General features: G+C 43.7%; 1 protein-coding gene across 1 annotated transcript in view; it reads right to left on the bottom strand.

The window, feature by feature from the left end:
- Positions 1–15,443, bottom strand: part of SULT2B1 (sulfotransferase family 2B member 1) — a 70,807-nt gene that overhangs the window by 45,295 nt on the left and 10,069 nt on the right. The window contains exon 2 of the mRNA XM_027515261.1: positions 14,478–14,605. The gene's annotated coding sequence lies outside the window, so the exon portion shown is untranslated. The remainder of the gene's footprint in view (positions 1–14,477; positions 14,606–15,443) is intronic.

Below are 15,443 nucleotides of genomic sequence, written 5' to 3' on the forward strand. Positions count from 1 at the left end.
TCCAAGGTCCTCGCGCAACCATCTGTCTCTCCTGGGGGTTGGTTGGTGGTCTCTGGAGGGGGGATTCTGTCTGCCCTCCTCAGCATCAAGGACCCAAGGCTCTTGGAACAAACTGGGAAGAATTCACAACACAAATGTTGAGCCCGATGGTTGCTCGATCTGGGACAGTTTTGTCCCTTCCAAAGGACATTTGTACATATCTGGAGATATCTTTTGGTTGTTGCAGCTGGGGAAGGAGATGCTACTGGGATTAACGAGCCAAAGCCAAGGAGGCCACCCAACGTCTGACAGCACACAGGTGGCCCCACAAGGATGATTCCTCCAGCTTCAAGTGTCACCAGGGCCAAGGTGAGAAGCCCTGCTCCAGGCACATCTTCTAGTGTTGGGGAAACACCAGGCGGCAGGGAGTGGGGTGGGGAGGGCAGGGGGAAGGTGCAAGCTAAAAAAATTTACAAGGAAAGAAATGAGTCAGGGAGGTGGGACGTTCCATACGGGATAATATACCAGGCTCTTCAGCACCTGGAACAGCAAAAGGACATCGTCACACAAGTTAGCTCTTTCTTGAAACCCAAGTTAAGATCTGTGCATTGCACATTCTGTAAATTTCACCCTGTTCCAAAAAAATACAACTGAGAACATGGAACCCTAGTTAAAATGTTCATTGAAGGGTTAGAGTGTGCTCGTTTCTGCAACTCACTTTGAAATGCATTAAAATATTGTCAAATATCATATTAATGTGATTCATAATAAGAAATGTATATTTTGTTCCTGCCACAGAGTTCCTAAAGCCCTTGGAATTTCCTAAGTGATAAGAATGATAAAGTTGTCCTGTTGTTGGTCAGTCGCTCAGTCGTGTCCAATTCCTTGTGACCTCATGGATGGCAGCAGGCCAGGCCTTCCTGTCCCTCACCATCTCCCGGAGTTTGCCCAAGTTCATGTCCATTGCATCGGTGATGCCATCCAGCCATCTCTTCCTCGGATGCCCTTTTCTATTTCTGCCCTCAGTTTTCCCCAGCATCAGCGACTTTTCTAGTGAGTCGGCTCTTTGCATCAGGTGACCAAAATACAGGAGCTTCAGCTTCAGCATCATTCCTTCCAATGAGTATTCAGGGTTGATTTCCCGTAAGATTGACTGGCTTGATCTCCTTGAAGTCCAAGGGACTCTCAGGAGTCTTCTCAGCATCACAGTTCAAATGCATCAATTCTTTGGTGCTCTGCCTTCTTTACAGACCAGCTCTCATAACCATATGTGACGACTGGGAGTTGTCTTGACACTCAGCACTTCCATATTTTAACATACATTCCATGAAGAAGCAAGTGACTCAGATATGCCCAAGATCACCCTACTCATTTATTCCATATTTATTTCATATTTATTCTATAAATACCTCAAGCCCTTAACTGTCAGGGCGGTAGATCTGAGACGTGTTCTCCTGTCTTCTCGCTTGACGTGTTCTCCTGTCTTCCCTCTTGGCTGCCTAATGAATAAATCTTTTCTCTGTTGGAAATCTCAACATCTTAGCATTTTTGTCTTGCTCTGCATCAGGCAAACAAACCTGGTTCGGTAACAAAACCTTATATATCTTCTCCACAAATACCCATCTTATGATTACTTTAAAATAGAAGCTATGAAGTCTCTGCATCTGTCTGTATGTTCATGCGTGTCTATATATATATATATGCCTTGTAGATGTGTGGCTTTTTCTACCTCTAGTTGGCATTGCCTTTAGTAAGGAAGCTCACTTCCTGGCAGGGGCAGTAACCCCAGGATATTCTGGGGACCCCAAGAAGAGAAGAATTAACCCAAATCTCTAAGTGTGGCAGGCAAGATCTGATGGTAAGTTCTTGGCTTGACTTCCTCGCCTTCAGAGGTTTTTTTAAGAAGTAATATGAGATTTCTGATAAAAAGTTCGAGCAAAGCAGATTAAAAGATTCTATGTTGTCCATCACTACTCTTGCTCAGGTCCATGGGGTCGCAAAGAGTCATGTCTGACTCTTTGCGACCCCATGGACCGCAGCACGCCAGGCCTCCCTGTCCATCACCAACTCCCGGAGTTCACTCAAACTCATGTCCATTGAGTCGCTGATGCCACCCAACCATCTCATCCTCTGTCGTCCCCTTCTCCTCCCGCCTTCAATCTTTCCCAGCATCAAGGTCTTTTCCAATGAGTCACTTCTGCACATCAGTTGGCCAAAGTGTTGGAGTTTCAGCTTAAACATCAGTCCTTCCAATGAATATTCAGGACTGACTTCCTTTAGGATGGACTGGATGGATCTCCTTGCAGTCCAAGGGACTCTCAAGAGTCTTCTCCAACACCACAGTTCAAAAGCATCAATTCTTCGGCGCTCAGCTTTCTTTATAGCCCAGCTCTCACATCCATACATGACTGTTGGAAAAACCATAGCCTTGACTAGATGGACCTTGGTTGGCAAAGTAATGTCTCTGCTTTTTAATATGCTGTCTAGGTTGGTCATGGCTTTTCTTCCAAGGAGTAGGCATCTTTTAATTTCATGGCTGCAGTCACCATCTGCAGTGATTTTGGAGCCCCAAAAAATAAAGTCTGACACTGTTTCCACTGTTTCCCCATCTATTTGCCATGAAGTGATGGGACCAGATGCCATGATCTTAGTTTTCTGAATGTTGGGTTTTAAGCCAACTTTTCCACTCTCCTCTTTCACTTTCATCAACAGGCTTTTTAGTTCCTTTTCACTTTCTGCCATAAGGGTGGTGTCATCTGCATATCTGAAGTTATTGATATTTCTCCCGGCAATCTTCATTCCAGCTTGTGCTTCATTCAACCCAGCATTTCGCATGATGTACTCTGCATGGAAGTTAAATAAGCAGGGTGACAACATACAGCCTTGACGTGCTCCTTTTCCTATTTGGAACCAGTCTGTTGTTCCATGTCCACTATTCTTGCTGCACATATGTAAATAATCAAGCCAAGTCTTTCGAAACCAGACTTAATTGGCAAACAAATTTATCTTTCTGTGGTTCTCTCTGATGGAAATTGGGGTGATTGTAGAGAGTAAAAAACTATATTTCAGTAGACACTATAATACACACATGTGTTGGGACTTCTCTGCTGCTCCAGTGTTTGAGAATCCTCTTTACTATGCAGGGGACACAGGTTCGATCCCTGGTCGGGAACCTAAAATCCTGTATGCCAATGAGAACTGAGTCCTTGGTGCCGCAACACCAGAGCCCATGTGCTCTGGAGACGCTGTACTAAAACTAGAGAGAAGTCTATGAACTGCAATGAAGTAAGTGTCCAAACACTGCAACAAAAGATCCCACAGGCTGCAGTGAGGATCCTGCATGATGCAACCAAGACCTCATGATGCCAAAAATAAAATTTTTTTTAAGAAAAGAGTATTTGTTAAAAAAATACAGAAAGTATAAAAGTCATTTTTTAAAAATACATACCTATGCATATTAAATTTTAGTTTTGTTTATTGTCTTTGAGATTTTGTTTTCTCCCTGTAAATCGAACTAGATTCTGAACTCATCTAGTTTCCTCCAGTATTTGACTATTGTCCATACTAACATTTCCAATTTTTTCCCTACCCTTCTGACTTGGAATCACGGAAGACTAACACTGCCCTGTTCCCAAAGCCTTGCAAACTAAAGCTGGACAGATGGATAGCAAAATCACAAACAGCTCGTGTACGGACAGTCTTCAGGCCCGTTGTTGCTATGTGAACACTCAGAAGGATCACCAGGGGGACTTTCCTGGCGGTCCAGGGGCTGAGACTCTGCAGTCTCAGTGCAGGGGGACCCAGGTTCCATCCCTGATCGGGGAAATAGACCCTGCCTGCCGCAAGTAAGAGTTCACGTGCCACAACTAAAGATCCTGCAGGCCATGACTAAGACCCAAGGCAGCCAAATAAATAAATAGTACAAAGAAGAAAAAGAAGAAGATCACCAGAGACATACGGACCAGGAACACCTGTCATGTTGCCACTGCTTGCCCCCACTCCTTCTGAAGACGTTCTGGGCCCGACACGTAGAAATGTTCTCAACTGGCTGCCTTCAGAACTCAGAAACTGGGGTTCTAATCTTCTCTAATCGTTAACCATTGTTTTCCTTTTGTTTCCATAGAAATGCCTTATTAAATACCTCATTTCTCATGCAATATAGGCCTCACTTTGGGAACCCAGCTGTACTACCACCTCCAAAAAATGAGACACAACTGTTTCACTGAACTGACCTATTTTCCAGACTAAGAGACTAATTCAACGAAATAATGGAACGATCTACCAGTTCAGCTTTTCCTGTGTGGAGTTTCCAAAGAAGTTTCAGAGGAGGGGACTGATGGGGTTTAGGACAGGCTACCCTAACACCTGCCACTTTGGTATATAGATTATTTTAAGCTGAAGACAATCAAGGCCCGACAGACCCAAGAAATGCTTTTTACCTCTCCCTTAGCTGCCTAAAAGAATTCAGATAGGGAGCCTAGTCCAGGAAGAGAACTATCCCCAGAGATAACTGTTTAATACAAAGAGGATGGGTAGGTATGCTAAATTGGAGGGGGAGGGGTGGGGCTGGCCAGGTCCCCATTTGTTCAAATTCCCCTGGGTCCCATTGTCTTTCCATAGCATGGCAAATATCTGTTAACCAAACACTTCCCATCTTCCCATGAACTGGTTTCTTTCCCTTTGAAGCCCCAGACCCCCTCTGCTTTTTCTTAGCTCAGGCTGTCATTTAAGCCTCAACTGCCTGACAGTCCTTGAGCCTCTCGAGTCTCTGCAAGTCTCCTGCACACAAAGCTAACTTTGTTTTTCTCTTGTTGATTTGTCTTAATTCAATTTAATCGTTGGACCAGCCAAAAGAACCTAGAAGGGTAGAAGAAAAAAATTTAAATACTTATTTCTTTGGCTGTGCCCGGTCTTAGTTGCAGCACTCGGGATCTTTGATCTCCCTCGTGGCAGGTGGGATCCATAACTGCCGCGCGCAGACTCTTCGCTGCAGCACGTGGGATCCAGTTCTGCGACCAGGGCTCAAACCCTGGGCTGCTTGCATGGGAAGCGCTGAGTCTTAGCCACTACACCACCAGGGAAGTCTCAACAGAAGAGATTTTCTCCCTCCCTACTCTTACTAATTGAAGTTTATAGGCGTCTCTGGTGGCTCAGTGGTAAGGAATCCGCCTGCCAATGCAGGAGACATGGGTTCGTTCCCCGATTTGGGAAGAATTCCACATGCCGTGGAACAACTAAGCTCGTGTGCCACGTCTAATGAGCCTGTGCTCGAGATCCAGGGAGCCGCCATGACTGAAGCCCATGTGCCCTAGAGCCTGCGCTCTGAAGCAAGAAAAATTACCGCAATGAGAAACGGAGCACCCACTCTCTGCAACTACAGAAAAGCCTTCGCGGCAATGAAGACCCAGAACAGCCATAGATAAATTTACATTTCTCATATGACCCAACAATTATATTCCTGAGTCTCTACCCAAGAGAAACAAAAGCACATATCCATGGGAAAACCCATGAATGGTCACAGCAGCATTATTTATTATAAGCAACTAGGAGATGTGAAGTGAATGAAGTGAAAGTCGCTCAGTTGTGTCCAACTCTGCGACCCCATGGACTATACGGTGAATGGAATTCTCCAGGTCAGAATACTGGAGTGGTTAGCCGTTCCCTTCTCCAGGGGATCTTCCCAGCCCAGGGATCGAACCCAGGTATCCCACATTGCAGGCGGATTCCTTATCAGCTGAGCCATAAAGCAGCCCCATAAGCAACTAGGAGAGGCACCCCAGATGTTCATCAACAGGCAATTGAATCAACAAAGTCTGGCACCACCGGACCATGGAATACTGCTGGACAATAAAAAGGAATGAACTTCTGAAGCACCCAAAAATGTGGACAAACCTCAAAATAATTCTGCTGAGCAAAAAAAAGCCAGACCAAAAAAAAAAAAAATAGAACATTCTGTATGCTTCCATTTATATAGAAGTCTAGAAAAAATGCAGACTAACCTGCAGTGACAGAAAGCAGGTCATTGGGTGCCTGGGGATGAGGGTGGGGTGGGATAGAAGGAGGATTTACAAAGGGACACAGGAAACTTTCGGGGTGATGATGTGGTCACCATCTTGCTTGTGGTGATGGCTTCACAGGGGTACACGTATCAAAGCTTAGCAAATTGGGCACTTTCGAATATGTACAGTTTCCCGTATGTTAAGTATACACCAATAGAGCTGTGAGTAGGTAAATGGAAACAAATTCATTGAACCATATGCTTTAAAAGTTGAGTGAGTGAAGTGCTCAGTTGTGTCCGAATCTTTGTGACCCCATGGACTGTAGCCTACGAGGTTCCTCTGTCCAAGGAATTTTCAGGCAAGAGTACTGGAGTGGGTTGCCATTTCCTTCTCCAGGGGATCTTCCCGACCCAGGGATCGAACCCGGGTCTCCCGCATTGCAGGCTGTACTTTAAAAGGCTGTGTTTTATTGTATGGAATTGGATGATTATTATGTAAATTAGGGCTGAGTAAATCTGACTTGAAAAAAATAATAAAATTGCAGCCGGTAGATAAGTCCTGGAGATCCAATGTACAGTGTAGTGAATGCAGACAACAATCCTGGATCACAAACTTCAAAGTTGCTAAGAGACTGGATTTTATTTATTGTTTATTCATTTACTTTTTGGCTACACCTCGAGGCTTGCAGGATCTCAGTTCCCCAGGTGGGGATTAAACCTGGGTCACAGCAGTGAAAGCCTGGAATCCTAAGCGCTAGCTCACCAGGGAACTCCCAAGAGTGGATTTTAATTGTTCCCACCACAAAAACAGAAATGATCATCAAGAGATATGATAAAGGCGTTAGCTAACGCTCCAATAGTAATCACGCTGCAACAGATCAACGTATCAGGTCATCATATTGTACACCTCATCTTACCCAATGTTGTATGCCAATTACATCTCGGTGTAAAAAGTGGATGGGAAGATAAGCCAGAAATCAAACTGAATGAAAATTCTACGACGACTCTGAAGGATGGGTATGCAATAGTCATTGTATAATACTTCTGATTTTTATGTGTGCTTGAAGTAGTTTGTCAGTATATTCATGCGAGTAAAAAGGGGGCAAAGGAAAACTGTCTCCACTCACACTTGTGGCACCAATATGTATGGTTTCTCCCCCTCAATGCCCTGCCCCACACCCACCAATTCTCCAGACACCAGCTGGGTGTTCAACAATTCACTTCACTAACTACCCAGAGTCAGCACAGACTCCACAGGTTGAGGGCTTGGTCCCACAAGACTGGCCCATCTTCAAATGCCAATCTCGAGTCCCAGATTGTTTGTTTTCACTTGTGGGGTTTTTGTTTTGTTTTTGTTTGTTTTTATATTGGAGGTCATATGATTTATCATAATGATACTTATCATAAGTATGATATCACTTATACGTGGAATCTTTAAAAATGATACTAATGAGCTTACTTGCAAAACAGAAACAGACAGACTTAGAAAACTTATGGTTACCAAAGCGGAAAGGTGGGGAGGAGGGATACATTGGGATTGACGTGTACACACTGCCATATTTAAAACTGATGACCTGAGATGGGACCAGGTCACCCTCAACACACTGGATGCTCACTGCAGGGAGACACAGGAGCCTTATCCGTCAGCCCAGGAGCGTCCGTGACTGGTTCCCAGAAACTGTTAGTCTCTCAGTCGTGTCCCACTCTTTATGAGAGTGTAGCCCTCCAGGCTCGTCTGTCCATGGGATTCTCCAGGCCAGAATGCTCGAGTGGGTTGCCATTTCCTTCTCCAGGAATCTTCCTGATCCAGGGATTGAACCCTGGGTCTCCCACACTGCAGGAAGATTCTTTACTGAGCCACCAGGGAAGCCCAGAAAATGACGTGCAAATTTGCATTCTTCCAAATCATACTGTGTGTTTGTTTTCATGAAAACATAGGCTCAAAACAGAAAGCCTAATGATTACTAAAAAGGAGGAAGAGGAGAGGGTCGCTGGCAGGGCTCCTGAGCCTTTTAACGCGTGTCCTCTTCATGCTATCATTTCACTGCTCGTAACCTCCCCTGGAGAAGACCTTCAACCCGCAGGATGTTCACAGCGCTGTTGTGTGTCACAGCCAAAGCGCTGGGAACCACCTAGGCGCCGCCAATAGGAGTGATCAAATAAACTGAGACTCACCCTGCTATGAAATGTGACGCAGCAGATTAAAATCGCAAAACAGGGCTGGTGACAGATTAAGTTCTCTGAGGCCTATTAAGTGAGAAAAGCAAGTTGCTGGACAGTTCATCTGGGACACTACGCAATATTCAGGTGAAAAAAACCCTACAAAAGTGTATATTTATGAAGACTTAAATATGTGGGAGAGTATGGGGGAGAAGACACTGTGAGGAAACACACTCGACAAAAAGAGTGGGTCCCCTAGGAAAGACATCGAGTGACCAAGGGACTTTCTCTATGAACTTGAACACAGTCTCATTGAACAGCTGTGTCTAAAAGAATCCAAAGTTTTTGAATTCTGAAAGTCGCTCAGTTGTGTCTGACTCTCTGCCACCCCATGGCTTATACAGTCCATGGAATTCTCCAGGACAGAATACTGGAGTGGGTAGCCTTTCCTTTCTCCAGGGGATCTTCCCAACCCAGGGATCGAACCCAGGTCTCCCACATTGCGGGTGGATTCTTTACCAGCTGAGCCACAAGGGAAGCTCATAAAGTGGAAAGGGCAAGATTAACCCCCAGGGGGTCCACCACCAAGAAATAACCAGGAATAGTGTTCTGACATATTTTTTTTCATTTCTGCATGGTTTACTTTTAATTGGCAGAAATGTTTTATAAATAGACATATTTATTTTTAAGGGTTTTATCTTTGTTAAATTAGGTGGTTGGCATCCTGGTTTTTGTCTCTTAATTTCATATATATAAATATATATACATTTCTTATACATACACAATTTAAAATATAAATCTACAAAATATTAATATGTGTTTATATAATATTATATTTAATATATATTTATAATTTAAACATAATACACATTTATATTTACTCATCCCACTGTTTTCTGTGGGGATATAAAACCCCCTCTGTGCCCCTATATATATCTATATTGGAGAAGGAAATGGCAACCCACTCCAATATTCTTGCCTGGAGGATCCCATGGACAGAGGAGCCTGGCGGGCTATAGCCCATGGGGTTGCAAGAGTCGGACACAACTTAGCGACTAAGCCACCATATATACATAAAATCCTCTCTATGTACATATATGTGTGCCTGTGTATATATACACATAAATGACTACACAAATATGCAGAGGGGATGATATTACATATGTCATTTTCTTCGTTTTCTTCTTTGCATGTTTCATTTTATATCTTGCTGTTTTGCACACGGCTCTCCACATAAACATTTGCCATGGTGCTTCAGGCTGCTCGTAAACATCACTTTTGATGCCTGCCTAGGTTTCTATGGGTGGAGTAGGGTTTACTTCCTCACTTGCCTCTGGTTGGACATTTGGTTCCTTGCCAAGTGTTCTCTGGGATAATTATGTTTACACCCAGCGCCATCTCTGCATTTTGGATTTGTTCCACCATCTCCAGAACTGAATCCTTGACCGGTCAGCGGGAGTAAACCCTTGGTTCTGAAAATGATTTTCTTGCTTTGTGATTATCAAAAAGAAAAAGAAAAAATTGTATCCATGCATGGTGTGGAGTGAGTTTGGGAACTACAGATAAGCAAAAGATGGAAAAGCAAAACCTCTGGTGATTCTGTCTCCATTATTGGCTCTGGAGCCTTCCATTAATTCCAAGTTGAATAATTTTCTTCCATTTCATGGTGAGAATACATTACACAGCACTTCTGCATTCTGCTTATTTTGATTTAGTCCATCATAAAAACGTGTTCCCCTTTCACTTAAAATGATTGCATAACATTCCATAACGTTGCTATCCCATACTTTACAGAACCTTTCCTCTAAAGCTTATTATTACTATAAATATTTCAACTTATGATTACAAATATCTTTTGCATCTATTTTTTTTTTTACTGATACAAATAATGCAACAGAGAAAATCTTTCTGCATCAGCTTTCCTGCATATCTTAAGGTTATGTCCTTCCCATGAAAGAAAAGTGAAAGCTGCTCAGTCATGTCTGACTTTTTGTGACCCCATGGACTGTAGCCCACCAGGCTCTTCTGTCCATGGGATTCTCCTGGCAAGAATACTGGAGTGGGTATCTATTCCCTTCTCCAAGGGATCTTTCCAAACCAGGGATTGAACTTGCATCTCTTGCATTGCAGTCTGAGCCACAAGGGTCCTTCCCATAGAGTCCCGGAAACAGAATTACTGGGTAAGAGTGCCAAGTCAGTTTCTGGAAAGGCAAACAACTTCCACTCGTTTACAAAATGGATGATACGGTAGAGTTTGTGTTACACATCCTCCCTATGGAATGTTATCAAATTTATTAGAGTTTTCATCTTGGTCAGTGAAAAACTGAGTCTCATTGTCATTTCTGTATTCATTCACTGAGTCACTAAACATTTATTGACCACCTGCTACATGGCTGGCATAGTTCTGGGCGCTGGAGATGCAGCAATGAACAAAATGGGCTCATTCCAGGGGATGAGGGGAGGGGTGAGAGAGTAAACAAGTCAATAAATAAAGGGATAGATCATTTCAGAAAGCAAAACGTACTATTAAAAGAGTCAAGAAGGAGGGTAAAGGGATTTCCCTGGTGGTCCAGTGTCTAAGACTCCTCTCTCCCATTGCAGAGGGCCTGGGTTCGATTCCTGGTCAGGGAACTAGATCCCACATGCCTCGACTAAAGATCCCATGTGCTACAAGTAAGACCCAGTGAAGCCAAATAAATAAATACTTTTTTTTTTTTTTTTAAAGAAGGAGGGTAAAAGCTTTCCCACAGGTTGGGAATCCGTTGTAGTTCTGCCTTGTGACTTATCCATTTATTGGCATGGCAGTTCTGCATTTTCCATATCTTTATCCATTTATCACAACTATGACAAAACCTATGGGCTTCCCTGGTGGCTCAGATGGTAAAGTATCCATCTACTTGCAATTCGGGAGACCTGGGTTCGATCCCTGGGTTGGGAAGATCCTGGAGGAGGGCATGGCAACCCATTCCAGTATTAGGGCCATGGAGAATCCCCATGGACAGAGGAGCCTGGCGGGCTACAGCCCATGAGGTCGCACAAAGTCAGACAGGACTGAGTGGCTAAGCACAACACGTGACAAACGCAGCAGTGATATGTCTTCAACATCCTCTGTGACAGTGACTCAGGCTGCCTCTGGTTATCTCAGGCAATGTTGCTCGATAAGCATTACCTTCCTTTTACACATGCACAAATTACGGGTCAAAGAGGTTAAGTAACTTGCCCAGAGCCACACAGCCTCGGTGGCACAGTGTCTAAAGACACTCAATCGAAAAAGCTTGAGACACTAAGGAGTTCTTGGATAATTTGTCTCCTTGACAATCAAATTTTTTTAAAGTTTATATTGGACTATCAATATAAACATGTCCAATTCCATGGACCTGAGTTAGTAGAGGACAGAGGAGCCTGGCATGCTGCAGTCCAAGGGGTCGAAAAGAGTCAGACACGACTTGGCACCCGAACAACAACATCAGCCAAGTGCATACGTATAAGAGAACATATTTCAGAAGTGAACAGCTTCATGAATTAATTCTACGTATATGCACCAATTATCCAGCACCAGACTTAAACAAAACCAAAACCGGGCCCTTGTGCCCTGCGGCCCCAATCTGCAATGTAATCATGCTCCTTGAATTCTCCTCTCTGCTAATCTCGTTTTAACCGCCAGCTCTGAATTCCTGAAAGGCATCCTTGATGAGATGCCTTCATCAAACCAACAGAGCGTTGTAGGCATGCATTCTTGTCCCTATATGCTAAAACCCGCAACTTTTCATTCTCTGCCTTCGGAAGGTAGACTCTGTCTCATTTAAATTAATAGCAGATATGCAGACACACAAGCCCAAAGCCAGAAGGTGACATGAGGACAACCAGATGGATGCAGAAAGGTCATCAAGGTCACGGGGAACAGAGCAGATCCCCCGGGGCGTGGTCAGGAATGTTATGGGCTGGTGAGGGACAGGGGTGAGGAACATTTCAACCATAGCTTTGAAAGCTAGCTTGAGTGTCACAAACGGGGCTGGATAATAGTCAGCTATTTGCGCCCCATGTGATACTGGTCCCAGATCGCAGCAGGCAGCCCCCAAGATAGCCCCTAAGAATCCCCATCCTTGGCGTTTCCTACACAACTATATTACATTTACATACGTAAGTGATGGGAAGCAGCCATAGTACAGCTTTAGGCACTAAGAAGCCCACCTAAGTATCCTCTGACACTCTAGGGATGGGGAGGCAAATGTTTTGTCTATAGAGGCCAGAAAAAATATTTTAGACTTTGCCGTCGTATGGCCTGTATCAGCACCACTTGACTCTGATCTTGAAGTGAAAGAAGACCCACGGGGCAGGGGAGGGGAGATAAATCAGGAGTTTGAGAGTAGCATATACACACTACGGTACATAAACTAGATAAACAACAAAGACCTACTGTACAGCACAGGGAACCCTATGCAATATCTGTAACCTATAATGGAAAAGAATCTGAGAAAGAATTCATATACATGTATGCATATGTATTTACAAAAAATTGTAAATTAACTATACTTCAATTAAAAAAAAAGAAAAGAGCCATAGACAATACATAAAAGAATGTGTTTCAATAAAACTTTACTTATAAAAACAGATTATGGGCTGGTTATGGCCAGAAGCCTGCTATTTGTCAACCCCTATTAATGGCAACCCACTCCAGTATTCTTGCCTGGAGAATCCCATGGACAGAGGAGCCTGGCGGGCTACAGTCCACGGGGTCGCAAAGAGTCAGATACGACCGAGTGAGTTCACTATTCCACAAGAGGGCTTTCCAGGTGGCGCTAGTGGTAAAGAATCTGCCTGCCAATGCAGATGTAAGAGACGTGGGTTCAATTTCCTGGGTTGGGAAGATCCCCTGGAGAAGGAAATGGCAACCCACTCCAGTATTCTTGCCTGGAGAATCCCCAGGGACAGAGGAGCTTGGTGGGCTATGGTCCATAGGGTCACAAAGAGTCGGACTGAAGCAACTAAGCAGGCACGCCTTCCAGGGGAACGTATCTTTGACTTACTTTTATTTTTGAGTATATTATTGATGATTTTTGGTTTTGGTTTTCTAGCCACACTGTTTTAGCGTGTGGGATCTTAGCTCTCCGACCAGGGATCAAACCCGTGCCCCCTGCCTTGGGAGTATGGAGTCTTAACCATTGGACCACCAGGGAAGTTCCTTGATGGATTTTATTATATAACTATTTCTGTAATTCTTAAGATTTAAAATGCTTACAAAATTACATTTTGCTTATTTATATTATTTTAGCCTTCTAATTTTATTTTTTAATTGAAGTATAGTTGATTTACAAAGTTGTATTAGTTTCAGATATACAGGAAAGCAATTCAGCTATATATATATATATTCTTTTTCACATTCTTTTCCATTATATGTTATTACAAAGTATTAAATATAGTTCCCTGTGCTATTCAGTAGGTCATCATTGTTCATTTTATATATGGTGATGTATATCTATTAATCCCTTGACTTTCTGTTTATTACTGATTGAGAGTGTCCGTACCAGTTAAGTTAGATGTTGACTAGTCTGAAATCAATACCGTATGAAATGATGGTTTTTCAAGTAGAAAGACAATCCCCAAAGTTATTGTCCTTTAGGTCATTAACTATTTTTGTAGTTATGTCTCTAATTTCCCATCACTTACATATATAAATGTAATGTAGTTGTGTGGGAATGCCAAGAATGGGGATTTTTAGCAGCCGTCTTGGGGGCTTCCTGCTGCACTATGGGACCAATATCGAGTCTCAACCACCATTATCTCATTCTGGAATTCTCTCTTTTTAAATTTTCCCTTCACCACTTGGCATGTGGTATCTTAGTTTCCTGCCCAGGGATCGAACCCACATCCCCTGAATTGGAAGCTTGGAGTCTTAAACCACTGGACCTCCAGGGAAATCCCATGCTTCTTTATTCATGTATTAAGGGAGAAGAACTAGTAGGTTCTATAATTCCAAAGTGGAATTGAAACAATAGTTCAAACATCTGCAACAGCTCTGGTATGGTTTGGAAATAGCTGTGATTTCTAGCAGTAGGATAAGAGATTCCAGAATAAACAAAGTTACAGGTATTGCCAATACGACACAGGTATTGCTAATGTGGGTTGTCACCTACATTCGTAACTATATGAGTTATCCACTGATATGGAGTAAACCTCTGCAAAACTCGGTAGCTTAAAACAATAGCAATCATTTACTTTGCTCTTGAATCTACATTTGGGGTGGGGCTCAGTGGAAACAGCTCATCTCGGATCCATGAGGCAACAGGTGAGACAGCTCCTCTGGGAGTCGGGGAACCCATTATCAAGATGGCTCACTCACCTGGTTGGCAAGTTGGAACTGGCTGTTGGGCAGCAGCTCAGCTGGGACGGGGTAGGGGGACCTCAAGTCCTCCCCACGCAGCCTTCTCCACGCACTGGTGGGCTTCCTCACAGCATGGACGCTGAGTTCTAAGAGTTTGTCCAGAGAGAACAAGGCAGAACTAAGTACATGGCATTTTTATAACCTAGCCCCAGAGCTCACATAACATCACTTTCATTGAACCCTATTGGGCAAGGTAGTCAAACAGGCTCAAGGGGGAGAGACACAAACTTCATCTTTTAATGGGGAAGTGGCAAGATCTTGAAGATCTTACTTTTTAAGTTAAGCCCCCAGGCAGGAAAGATGGTGAACACTGGACTCAGTTCCTTGGCCTCTATCCAATGACAGAGGCCCATCTTTGTACAAAATTGGAAGGCCTGTCTACAGAGGCCTGTCTCTGTGTTTTCTGCAGAAAATACAACCTGCCACAAAAACAGAATGAAATGTTGGATTTTAGTTGGAGGTTACTGAAAAGAAAGATGCAGTTTCTTTTTCTTTTTTAAAATAATTTTATTTTGCTATTGATTTTTGGCTATGCTGGGTCTTCGATCCCGCAAGGGCTTTACTCTAGTTGCAGCGAGTGAGGCCTACTCTGTTGGGGCTTTCCTTGTAGCTCAGTCGGTAAAGAATCTGCCTGCAGTGCAGGAGACCTGGGTTCGATCCCTGGGTCGGGAAGATTCCCTGGAGAAGGAAATGGCAACCTATTCCAGTATCCTTGCCTGGAAAACCTCATGGACAGAGGAGCCTGGTGGGCTGCAGTCCATGGGGTCGCAAAGAGTCGGGCGTGCCTGAGTGACTAACACTTGCTTACTTTAGGCCTGCTCTGTAGTGGTGTATGGGCTTCTCATTGCAATGGCTTCTCTTGTTGCGAAGCACAGGCTCTAGGGGCCCAGGCTTCAGTAATTGGGGCTCCCAGGTTCTAGATCA

The sequence above is a fragment of the Bos indicus x Bos taurus genome, chromosome 18, assembly GCF_003369695.1.
Source record: "Bos indicus x Bos taurus breed Angus x Brahman F1 hybrid chromosome 18, Bos_hybrid_MaternalHap_v2.0, whole genome shotgun sequence".
NCBI classification, from domain to species: Eukaryota; Metazoa; Chordata; class Mammalia; order Artiodactyla; family Bovidae; genus Bos; species Bos indicus x Bos taurus.